We start from the raw sequence: 10,895 nt of genomic DNA on the forward strand, positions 1-10,895 counted from the left end.
GACACAACCGGAAAGAACGAGGTACCCAAGGTACCAAGAAGAGTCCCGAGAAAGCCAAATACTAATTCACCATCTCCCACTAACGTGGTCTGAATTTTCTTTCTTTTGAATGTGAGTGTGAGTGTGAGTGTGAGTGTGAGTGTGTGTGTGTGTGTATTAACCTAGTTGTATTTTGCGGGAAGGGGAGCTACACTCGTGGTGTCCCGCCTTTGTATTTCGCAGTGTCTAGTTTGCTCTTAAACTCATGAATAGTTTTTGCGCACACTATTTCATTGTCCAGTTTGTTCCAAGTGTCCACCACTCAATGTGGAAAACTTTTTCTTCAGATCTCTTCTGTAGCTATGTTTTTTTTTCTTTCCTTTTCCTCTTGTGTGTGTGTGTGTGTGTGTGTGTGTGTGTGTGTGTGTGTGTGTGTGTGTGTGTGTGTGTGTGTGTGTGTGTGTGATTCACCTTAGTCTTTCACCTTGGTCTTTGGATCACGTGTTGGACTCGTGATCGACAGCTATTTCCCTCCCGGAAGAGAGCTCAGAACTCGCATGACCGATCTATGGGTAATGCTTTGACCTTACACTTACACACACACCCAACTCCCCGCCCACGAGAATTGGAGTAACGACTCGAAGTGCAGCGATACTGAAATTATTTTTCGAACCCGAACCGCCGTACTGGCAGCAGGGAAATCTAACCACTGCGCCATCAAGTCCAACCACTGTTCCATCGAGCCTAACCACTGCGCCATCGCGTGTTTGTGTGTGTGTGTGTGTGTGTCTGTGTGTGTGTGTGTGTGTGTGTGTGTGTGTGTGTTTGCGTGCGTGATTCACCATGGTCTTGGATCACGTGTTGGACTCGTGATTGACAGTTATTAACCTCACGGATGAGAGTTCAGAGCTCGTATGACCGATCTATGGGTAATACTGTGACCTTACACGCACACACACACCCAACTCCCCACCCACGAAAGTTGGAGTAACAATCCGCAGCGCAGCGATACTGAAATTATTTCAGCCCTGCGTGTGTGTATTTGCCTACTAAGTATTTCAGCGGCTTTGACCCATCGTTTTTCGCTCATATTTCCGAAATAACCATTCACATCAGTATGATATATTAGCACAGCCTAATTCACACCCTGCGCTAATTTTTGACGTTATAGTGCATTCACAAGTGTATTTAATTACGGCGTTTACTCTTGATATTAAGTGTGTCGTAGCCGACACCGTGAAGTAAATCGAACAGGTGAAGTCGTGACGTCATCACAAACTACCTCGTGTATCCCAACTTCACATGTTCGATTTACTTCACGGGTGTCGGCTACGACACACATAATATCAAGAGTAAACACCGTAATATACACTTGTGAATGCGCTATAACGTCAAAAATTAGCGCAGGGTGTGAATTAGGCTGTGCTAATATACCATGCTGATGTGAATGATTATTTCGGAAATATGAGCGAAAAACGATGGGTCAAAGCCGCTGAAATACTTAGTAGTTGTATTAAACGGGAAGGGAGCTATGCTCGTAGTAACCCGTCTTTGTATCTTTCAGCATTAAGTTTTTTCTTAAAATCTTGAACAGTATTTGGACACACTGTTTCTTTATCTCAATTATTCCATATATCCAGCACTCTGTGTGGGAAGCTATTCTTTTTCCGATCTCTTCTATAGTTATCCTTTTTTATTTGATTTTCATGACCTCTTGTTTTTCCATTGTCATTTTTTAGTAAATCATTCCTGTCAAGGATTTCCATTCCTTTCATGATTCTAAATATAGTCAGTAGATCACCTCTTTCTCTTCTCTGCTCTAGTGATGGTAGTTCCAATTTCGATCATCTTTGTTCGTATGTTAAATTGGAATGAGCTGGTGCCAACTTTGTTGTTGCTCTCTGTATTCTTCCTAGTTTCCTTATATTTTTTTTAGTACTGGGTGTCCATAGTGTCGCTGCATATTCCAGCTTTGGTCTAATCAATGTAACTAATATTTTTTTAAATAATTTCTCCATCCAAGTAGTCAAATGCCACTTTTATTGACCTTAATAGGTTGTAGGTTTCACCGACTATTTTGTTTATATGTTTATCCGGTGTCATGCCTTTGCTGATTAGGTCCCTTTCCGAGTGCACTTTTTTTATTTCTTCGCCAATTTTGTAATTTTTTGAAATTCTGTTTTTGCTTTTTCCAAACTCCATTATGCTACACTTCTTGGTATTGAAATTCACTTCCCACTTTTGAGTCCATTTCCAGATTTTGTCCAGGTCTGATTGTAATGAATCACAGTCCTCTTCTGTTCTTACTTTCTTTAATATTTTTGCGTCATCTGCGAAGAAATTCATATAACATTCAACTCCTTCATCCATGTCATTTATGTATATGGCAAACATGATTGGAGCCAGCACTGACCCTTGTGGAACACCACTCATCATTTCTTCCCATTTCGAGTATTTGCCTGTAATTATTACTCTCATTTTTCTCCCAGTCAGGAAATATTCCATCCACTCTAATAATTTACCTGCGATGCCACCTATTGATTCTAATTTTCTTATTAATTTCTTGTGTGGTACTTTGTCAAATGCCTTTTGTAGGTCTAGATAGGCACAGTCTGCCCATCCATTCCTCTCGTCTATTATATCTATTAGTCTCGAGTAGAAGCAGATTAGGTTTGTTGTACATGCTCTTCCTTGTCTAAATCCAAATTGTTTGGGTTTAGTATATATTTTTCTTCCTGGTGTTTAACCCATCTACTTTTGATCACTTTTTCACATATTTTAGCTACTGTGCTTGTTATGGAGACCGGTCTGTAGTTAGTTGCGTGTGTGTGTGTGTGTGTGTGTGTGTGTGTGTGTGTGTGTGTGTGTGTGTGTGTGTGTGTGCGTGTGTGTGTGTGAAATCTATGAATAAAAATATCAGAGATACCCTTGAATCAGGAAGTGCTTCACCCTTCCCAGGATAGTAGATTTTGTTCTGGCTACCACCAGACGAACTTACCGAGTCTTAGAAAATATTCTCGATGTCAGTAGGTTAAAATGTTGTTTCGGTTAACCGATTTAAACAAAGTGATTAGTGTAAGGGTCACCATGTAAATGAAGCGGTGAGACTAAACCAGCTGTCGGGTCCTGCTGTGAAGGTGCTGTGTCTTCCTACATTACCTCTGACTCGAGGATTGCTAAGAGATTACAAAAACTAAAACAAGAATCAGATTGGTGTTGAATGGATGCGGGAAGAGTGAGGTGAATGACTTGGCTGGGTACCTCCCTTATAAGGGAGAAGAGGCCTTTTGGTATATAGATCAATAGGTTAGTGTAATAATTATGTTCTTCTTAATGCCGTTCGAGTTTTTCTGAAAACTCTATAGGCAGTAAAGGATGAAATGAGGTCTAAGGCCGATGTCCCAGTGTCCGGCGCCGCCGTTGCGGCTTGTTGTTGGCTATTATAGCAGTCTCCCTTACGAGTCATTAGACTCAAAACTTATGGTAGTATTTTAACCAAGGGCAGAGGGTGATCGTTCTGGCTAATTGAACTTGCCCATAATCAAGCCGCATCCGGCATCGCCGCATAGTGTGACACCGGCAGAAGAATCTAGGCATGTGGCACTCATTCGTGGACACTATGAAATCTGTATCCATGTGAATACGAGGTGAAAGCAATGCCTGCAACGTCACGACGACACACAGGGTAAAGAATCCTGCATCATCTTCAAAGTTCATTCTTCATATCTGAGAGTTGTTTGTTCTTCACAAAAGATATGAATAAACACTCAATTTTTGTTGACGTGCTTTATGGATTCCGTTCTGGCTATGGACAAGGAATTAGTGTTAGACACCCATGGTTATCTGGGAGCAAGCCGTCGTGTCGTGGACGGCGCACGGTTTAAAGTCGATACGTATGAAAGGAGCCTTAGTGGCTGATCTCTGGTCTGAATGAGGTCTCGTCTGTCGAGGCGATATTCAATACGAAACAAAGGCTGTTAGCAACATTGCCGGGTTGAAGGGGATGGGGGTCATAATAAACTATGAAATGAGGCATTTACCTTCGTCCAGCGTTGGACAGAGCTGGAAAGCAATACAGAAAAAAAAGGCATAATCAGCGCGACCCACTTTGGGGATTTTCCTACTGGCCAGAAAATCATGACCTTTCCTGGCTTAGTTGTTGAGCGCTGTGACATGGAATTAGGTTAGGTGAGGTTAGATTAGGTGAGGTTAGATTAGGTGAGGTTAGGTAAGGTGAGATTAGGTTAGGTTAGGTTAGGTTTGGTTAGGTTAGGTTAGGTTAAGTTAGGTGGGGTTAGGTGAGGTTAGGTGAGGTTAGGTTAGGTTAGGTTAGGTTAGGTGAGTTGTGCTTTGCATATAACTGGAATAATGGCTTTAAACTTTTTGGGGTTCCCGACACACTGCAATTTCGCAGCAAAATGTTAGCAGCTGATGTTTCGTGAGGTCACTACTGCTGGTACATTGTATTCAACGAATTGTGTTACAACTCTCGAAGAATGGTACTATACAACCACCATCCTAATGGATTTGCTCACGTTTCAGTAGAGCCAAAATTGCATTTATATTACACATCGATGTAATTTAATTTGTAAGCCACAGGGAGAAAATAACAAAATGTGGAAACCTATGATCCAAACAAGAGTCGATTATAATCATATACTAAATCAGGATAATTAAAAAAAGGAAATGTCAGCGGAGTTACTCTGAACAGAGTGCGTAAAGACAACAGTGTATCACTCTTTGTGAAGGTAAATCACAGAGAAAACAATAATAAGAATGAAAGCGATTATAAGGGACCATAAGTCCTACACTAGGTAGTTCCATGCCCCTTACTACCTGTCATTCTCATCCATAAAGTTATAAAATCTTCTCTTAAAACAACTAATTCATTCACCCCTCAGCCACTCTGCTGGTAAACCAGATCTTGTCCATTTCCTTCTTGAACCTAAATTTGTCCAATTCAAATACATTGCTACGAGTCCTGCCCTGCTGTCTTAATATGATTACCTTGACTACATCCTCCTCCCAGAAGATCTGACATGATCACCTTAGCCTTCTGTCTCGAGTGAGTGAGATACAACCGACAGGCAAATTGCACCACCCAAGATCAATGCAACTGTTGCATGGTCTGCTAGCATATAAGGGGTGTGATTTAACGTGACCTCTGCATGCAACAGATATTTTAACTATCCCGTTCTCTTCCTCTCATCCTTTCAGGAATATGGCTTACTGAAGCAAAGCCACACTTACATAGGGGCAACAATATCCAAGGTTAGGTTAAGTGAGATGAGATTAGGTGAGGTTAGGCAAGTTTAGGTGAGGTGAGGTAAGATAAGGTGAGATTAGGTGAGGTCTCAGTACATCCGGACTCATTTATATCTGGTCATGTTATCATCATCATTATTATTATTATTATTATTATTATTATTATTATTATTATTATTATTATTATTATTATCATTATCTACTGCCTTGTATGGTACACCGGATAGCTCTTGTTTTATCCTGTCTGATGCCAAGCAACTTCAATTCGTTTCCATGGCAACTATTTGGCAACTATAAAAATTATGGATTCCGTCATCATAATCATCATTTGAGGGCATACACCAGGGAGCGCGTTGCTTCGCTCAAACGCCGACGCCAGTCCCAACGGTCTTTCCGGGCAAGCTCCCATGCAGCCTACCCTTCCTTCCTTCCTTCCTTCCTTCCTTCCTTCCCAATTCAAACAACTCTCGATGGGTTCGATCATCTTGCCCCTCCAGCCATGAATACTTATGTGGGCGCCATCCCCTTCATATCCTCCATCTTGGGTCGTCTGTTGTGGGTTCCGTGGCGGGTGACAATTATCGTGGCGAAAGGTTCTGTTTCGTCATTGATAACCACCGCCTCAGAGGCGGAGTCAAAGAGGTATTCAAGGAGAGATTTAAGGAGGGCAGTAGAAGAAAGAAGAAAATAATAGAAACTAACTAATAAGCATTATTCTTTAAATGGAGATTAGACTCGAACGGTAAGAGAAGGTCGTGTGCCTCTGGTTCGTAGGGGTATCACTTAAGTCCCCCGCCCCCCTAAGTTGCAGAGGTTAGTCTGCTGATAGCTGGCAAGGAGTCATAGACTGATGAGGGTGTGGGTGTGGGTGAAAGGGCAAGAGGTGGGTGCGGGGGGGCAACGGGAGGGAGAGTGGGCAAGAGGTGGGCTAGTGAACAAGGAGTGGGTGAATATGCAAGGGGTGGCTGAACAACCAATGGGTAGGTGCGTGGGCAAGGGCCGGGTGAGTGAACAAAAGGGGGTTGAGTTGTCCGGAGGTGGGTCAATGGACAAGGGGTGGGTGAGTGGGCAAACGGTGGGTGTGATTACGGTTGAACAAATGATAGTTTCCGATCAGGGAATGTGCGGACCAGAGCTGGGAAAGTTTGGATGCCCCCGAATGGGCGTGGATGGTCGTGAAGGTTTGAGCGGAGAGAATGGCAGACAAAAGCGAACGTGATTGAGTGGGTTTACAGAGGCGAATGTGGGTGAGAAATGAAGAGTTTGTGTGTGTGTGTATGTGTGTGTGTGTGTGTGTGTGTGTGTGTGTGTGTGTGTGTGTGTGTGTGTGTGTGTGTGTGTGTGTGTGTGTGTGTTTATTTGGGGTACAGTGACTAAGCAGGAGATGTGTCAAGGGGTCGATTGGGATGTGAAAGGTGGGTGACGGAGGACCTTGAGGGAAGTCAGTAGGATGAGGGTGAAAGGGCTGGGGGCTTAGTACGGAGGGGCTTGTAGACTTGTCTACTTGTATGTCAAGAGTTCTTAAAGTAGTGCCTTAATACTCAAAACTGGTATCCAAAAAGGCATCCTAGAAAATATTTTGTGGAAGAATTACGTATATTTTATTAATTTATTTACTACATACAATATACCAAAGGCTTTTTCCCCTTACAAGGGAGGTAGCCAAAAAATAAAGGCACAGAAACAACTCCCACCCATTCCATCCCCTACATACTCAACTCCCCTCTATCTTCTTCCCTTCCTCTTATCTTGGCACCTCCTGGATTACGGGTCATCCTTGCATCTTGTCCACTGTCCTGGGTCAGAAGCAGTGTCGCAAGACACAGCACATCCACAGCAAGGCCGCTTTATTAAATCGGCGACCCCCCTCTCTCTGTTCCCTAATGCAGAAAAGGAGAAGACGGGGAGAAATCCCTTCGGGCTGCGTCAATTTATTTTTCATGCATACTCCCCCACCCCCCAATCACTCCCCTTCATCCATCACAGCATCATCCATACACAACCATTCTCCATTCACCCCTATCTTCTGTCCTCTCCCGTCCTTCCTCAACAGACATTCCCCTCTTTCCCAATGCCTCTTTTACCCCATCCATCCATCTCACCCTATGTCGACCCCTCATATTCACTCCCTCAACACCTCTTTTACTAGTCTTTATTCACTCATTCTTTCCATGTGTCCAATTCATCCCGATACTCTTTCATCAACCCTGTCTCCCAACTCCCTTTCCACCCCTGTTCTCCTTCTTTCTCACTCTATCCAGCCTAGTAACCCCTATCATACTTCTGAGGCACCTCATCTCAAACACATTCAAACTCCTCCTCTCTTCCTCCCTTATGTTTCATGTTTCTACCCCGTACAGTGCTGTCGGCACAATCACTCCTTCATACAATCTCCTCTTAGTATTCCTAAATGTCTATTTCTCATTACACTTTTTAGTCCTCCAAGGCATTTACTCGTTTTTCTCAATCTACATTCTACCTCCAACCCCCCTCTTCCCTTTCCTGCCACATTCGCACTCAAGTATCTAAAACTACCCACTTCCTCCAGTCTCTCTCCCTTAATACTCACTTCCACTATTTACTGAAATTAGAAGAAAAAAAAAGAGTCCCTAGAACTCAACTATCTTTTCATGACCGTCCTGTTTTATCTTTACGCTAAAGCAAAAGTTAAAAGTCGGGAGCAGTAGGCTAATATTGGAGACGGGGTATCGGGCTGACTTGGAGTTGAACTCTGGGGAATCGAAGCTGAAAAATTTAAGAGCCACTAGTCTAGGTGGGCTGGGTGTAGCTCAAGCCAAATCAAACCAAAGACTAGAGATATTGTGCACCAAGAAATCAATTAAACATACATACACGCCGGTGTTCAGTTTGTTACACAGTGCACTGACTAGGGCTTCGCACACTGATTCCTATATCTCATCAATGGCTCACTTTTGTGCATTTCACTATAGAATAAAACGGGTTTGTTTTTCGATGGGGAGTTTATTCTGACAGTTTCTTGAAAGAGTTAAAAAATACCCTCTATATAGCACAAAATGTAGGTATATGTATATGTATGTATTTATGTATCAATGTGTGTATGTATATATGTATGTATTTATGTATGTATGCATGTATGTATGTATGAATGTATGTATGTATGTATGTATGTATGTATGTATGCATGTATGTATATATGCATGAGAGCATAAGTGTGTGTATGCGTGAGTGCATGAATGTGTCAGTCATTGGCAGGCAGAAGGTCGGAAGAAAACGACAGATGAGTTTATAATTTCTGTTCTTCATTTTGTGACAACTGAACAGTGTTGATGTGTTGTGCGGGGCGTGTATTCCCAGAGGTTTCTTTTCTTGCGCCTCTTTTGTTATTTATTTGCCGAACTGCTATAACAAGTCTGCTATAACAACTGCTATCCAGGATCCAGTGAGGGGTATCGAACGGTGAATGGCGAAATGAAAGATGTAGGACGAAGTGGAGAAACACGTTGGTATGAAAATGGTGGTACGGCCTTGTTCACTGTGATGATGGTCACCCCCATCCACTCTGCAGTTAGAACGTACTGTACAAATATTTCATAACAAAAATGGACAATTCGGTTCAATTATTTCAACGGTGACGTAACCAAAGGTGGTTTTAATTACACGACCAGAGAAAATATTCTCGTTATCACCCGTACCTTCCCTGACGAATATATAATAAACATTCCATCCATAACCACACTCATGGGTGAATTTATACACCCGCATCCAAACACACTTCTTTGCGCCATGACCATGTATATGTGTGTGTGTGTGTGCGTGTGTGTGTGTGTGTCACCACCGAAGGTCGCTTGTCTATTAAAAATAAACACTTTCGAAACCGTGCCCAGATGACGATTCAAGTTTTTGTGGAGGTTGAGTCGTTGCGGTTATTGTTCATAGAGTTTAACCAGAGTACAATGCGAAAAGAACGTGCCGATATTTTGGCTGCAGACTCGGGGAAGAACGTGGGTCAAAGGGTGATAATACCTCCCACTTTCGTGGGAGGACCAAGGTACATGAAGCAGCGTCAGCAAGATACACTAACGTTCGTTACAACGTACGGTTCTCCGGATTTCTTCATTACGTTCACGATGAACCCTCACTGGGAAGAGTTGAAAGATGCTGTTGGCGCTACCAGCGTAGGCGACGATGCCATATACAATCAGATTCAAGACAGGCCAGATTTAGTGAGTAGGGTGTTCAAGATGAAAATAGATGCCCTCATAGATGAGTTGGTGAAGAAAAGGGTTTTCGGTGGTGTTAAGGCTCACTTATACAGTATCGAGTGGCAGAAACGAGGGCTTCCTCATGCACACATTTTGTTGTGGATGGAAAAACGTGTAACTGCATCGTTGGTTGATGAAATCATATCAGCAGAGATACCGGACCCTGAAAAGGAGCCCAGGTTACACGATATTGTAACACGTAATATGATTCACGGTCCTTGCAAGGGTTTCAATGAGCAACAACCCTGTTGTCAGGGCAAAAACAGTAAAGATGACACCTGTGGTAAGGGTTTCCCAAAAGTTTGCAGGGAAGAACTCCTATTTGGTAATAACGGATACCCTCTGTATAAAAGGAGATCAATAGGTCAAGGAGGAAACTCTATTGTTAAGAAAGTCAAGGGGAAGGACGTCACTATCGAGAAATTCGTGGGTTGTGCCCTACAATGCTTATCTTTGCCTACTCTTTGATGCTCACATTAACGTGGAGTGTGCCAACACCATAAAGTGTATCGCTTATGTTACAAAGTACCTAAACAAGGGTTGTGATCGTATCCTTTACACTAAAGAGGGTGAGGAAACGGTGAACGAGGTAAGGAATTACCAGGAGGCCCGTTTCGTTAATGCGAATGAGGCTACTTGGAAGATATTTAGGTTCCCGATACATAAAAATAGCCCAGCAGTGCTGTCACTAGATCTTCATTTGGAGGGAGAAAACGAGGTCTTTTACAAGGATTCGGATAGTACCGAATCCCTAAACAAAAAATCGAACATAGATACACAACTCACTGCGTTTTTTAAACTTTGTACGCAAAGTTCGTAGCTGAGCTTTATTACCACCAGGTACCTAACCATTTCCTTTGGGATAAAAAATTGAACATTTGGCGAGAGCGGAAGACATGTCGGACAACACTGGGTCGCATAAGGGCGGTTAACACCAAGACTGTAGAATTATTCTATATGAGGTTACTGCTGACGCATTTAAAGGGCCCTACTTCATTTGAAGCTCTCAGAACTCACCAGGGTCGTAGGTACGACACGTACCGAGAGACGATTAAAGCTATGGGTCTCATAAATGACGAAGAGACTTGGCGGTAAACTATATTGGAAATCATCAATCACATAAATGATCGAAAAAAGCTTCGAGAAACATACGCGAGTATGTTGATGTTTTCAGATTTGGAGTATCAGTCTACGATTTGGAGTGAGACTAAGGACCTTTTTTCAAGTGATTTCCTTCATCAGTCCGGTTTGAAAGACTATAACGATGAGATTTATCTCGATGTTCTTGACGATATACAGGAACACGTTTGGAGCTGTGGAGGAAAAGATATCACAGAGTATGGGCTGCCCAAGAGTAGAAACCAGGAAAAGTCGAGCAACGTCATTCGCCGGGAACGGTCGTACAAC

This window comes from Oratosquilla oratoria, chromosome 26 (assembly GCF_046742065.1).
Source record: "Oratosquilla oratoria isolate Oo_2021 chromosome 26, ASM4674206v1, whole genome shotgun sequence".
Lineage (NCBI taxonomy): Eukaryota > Metazoa > Arthropoda > Malacostraca > Stomatopoda > Squillidae > Oratosquilla > Oratosquilla oratoria.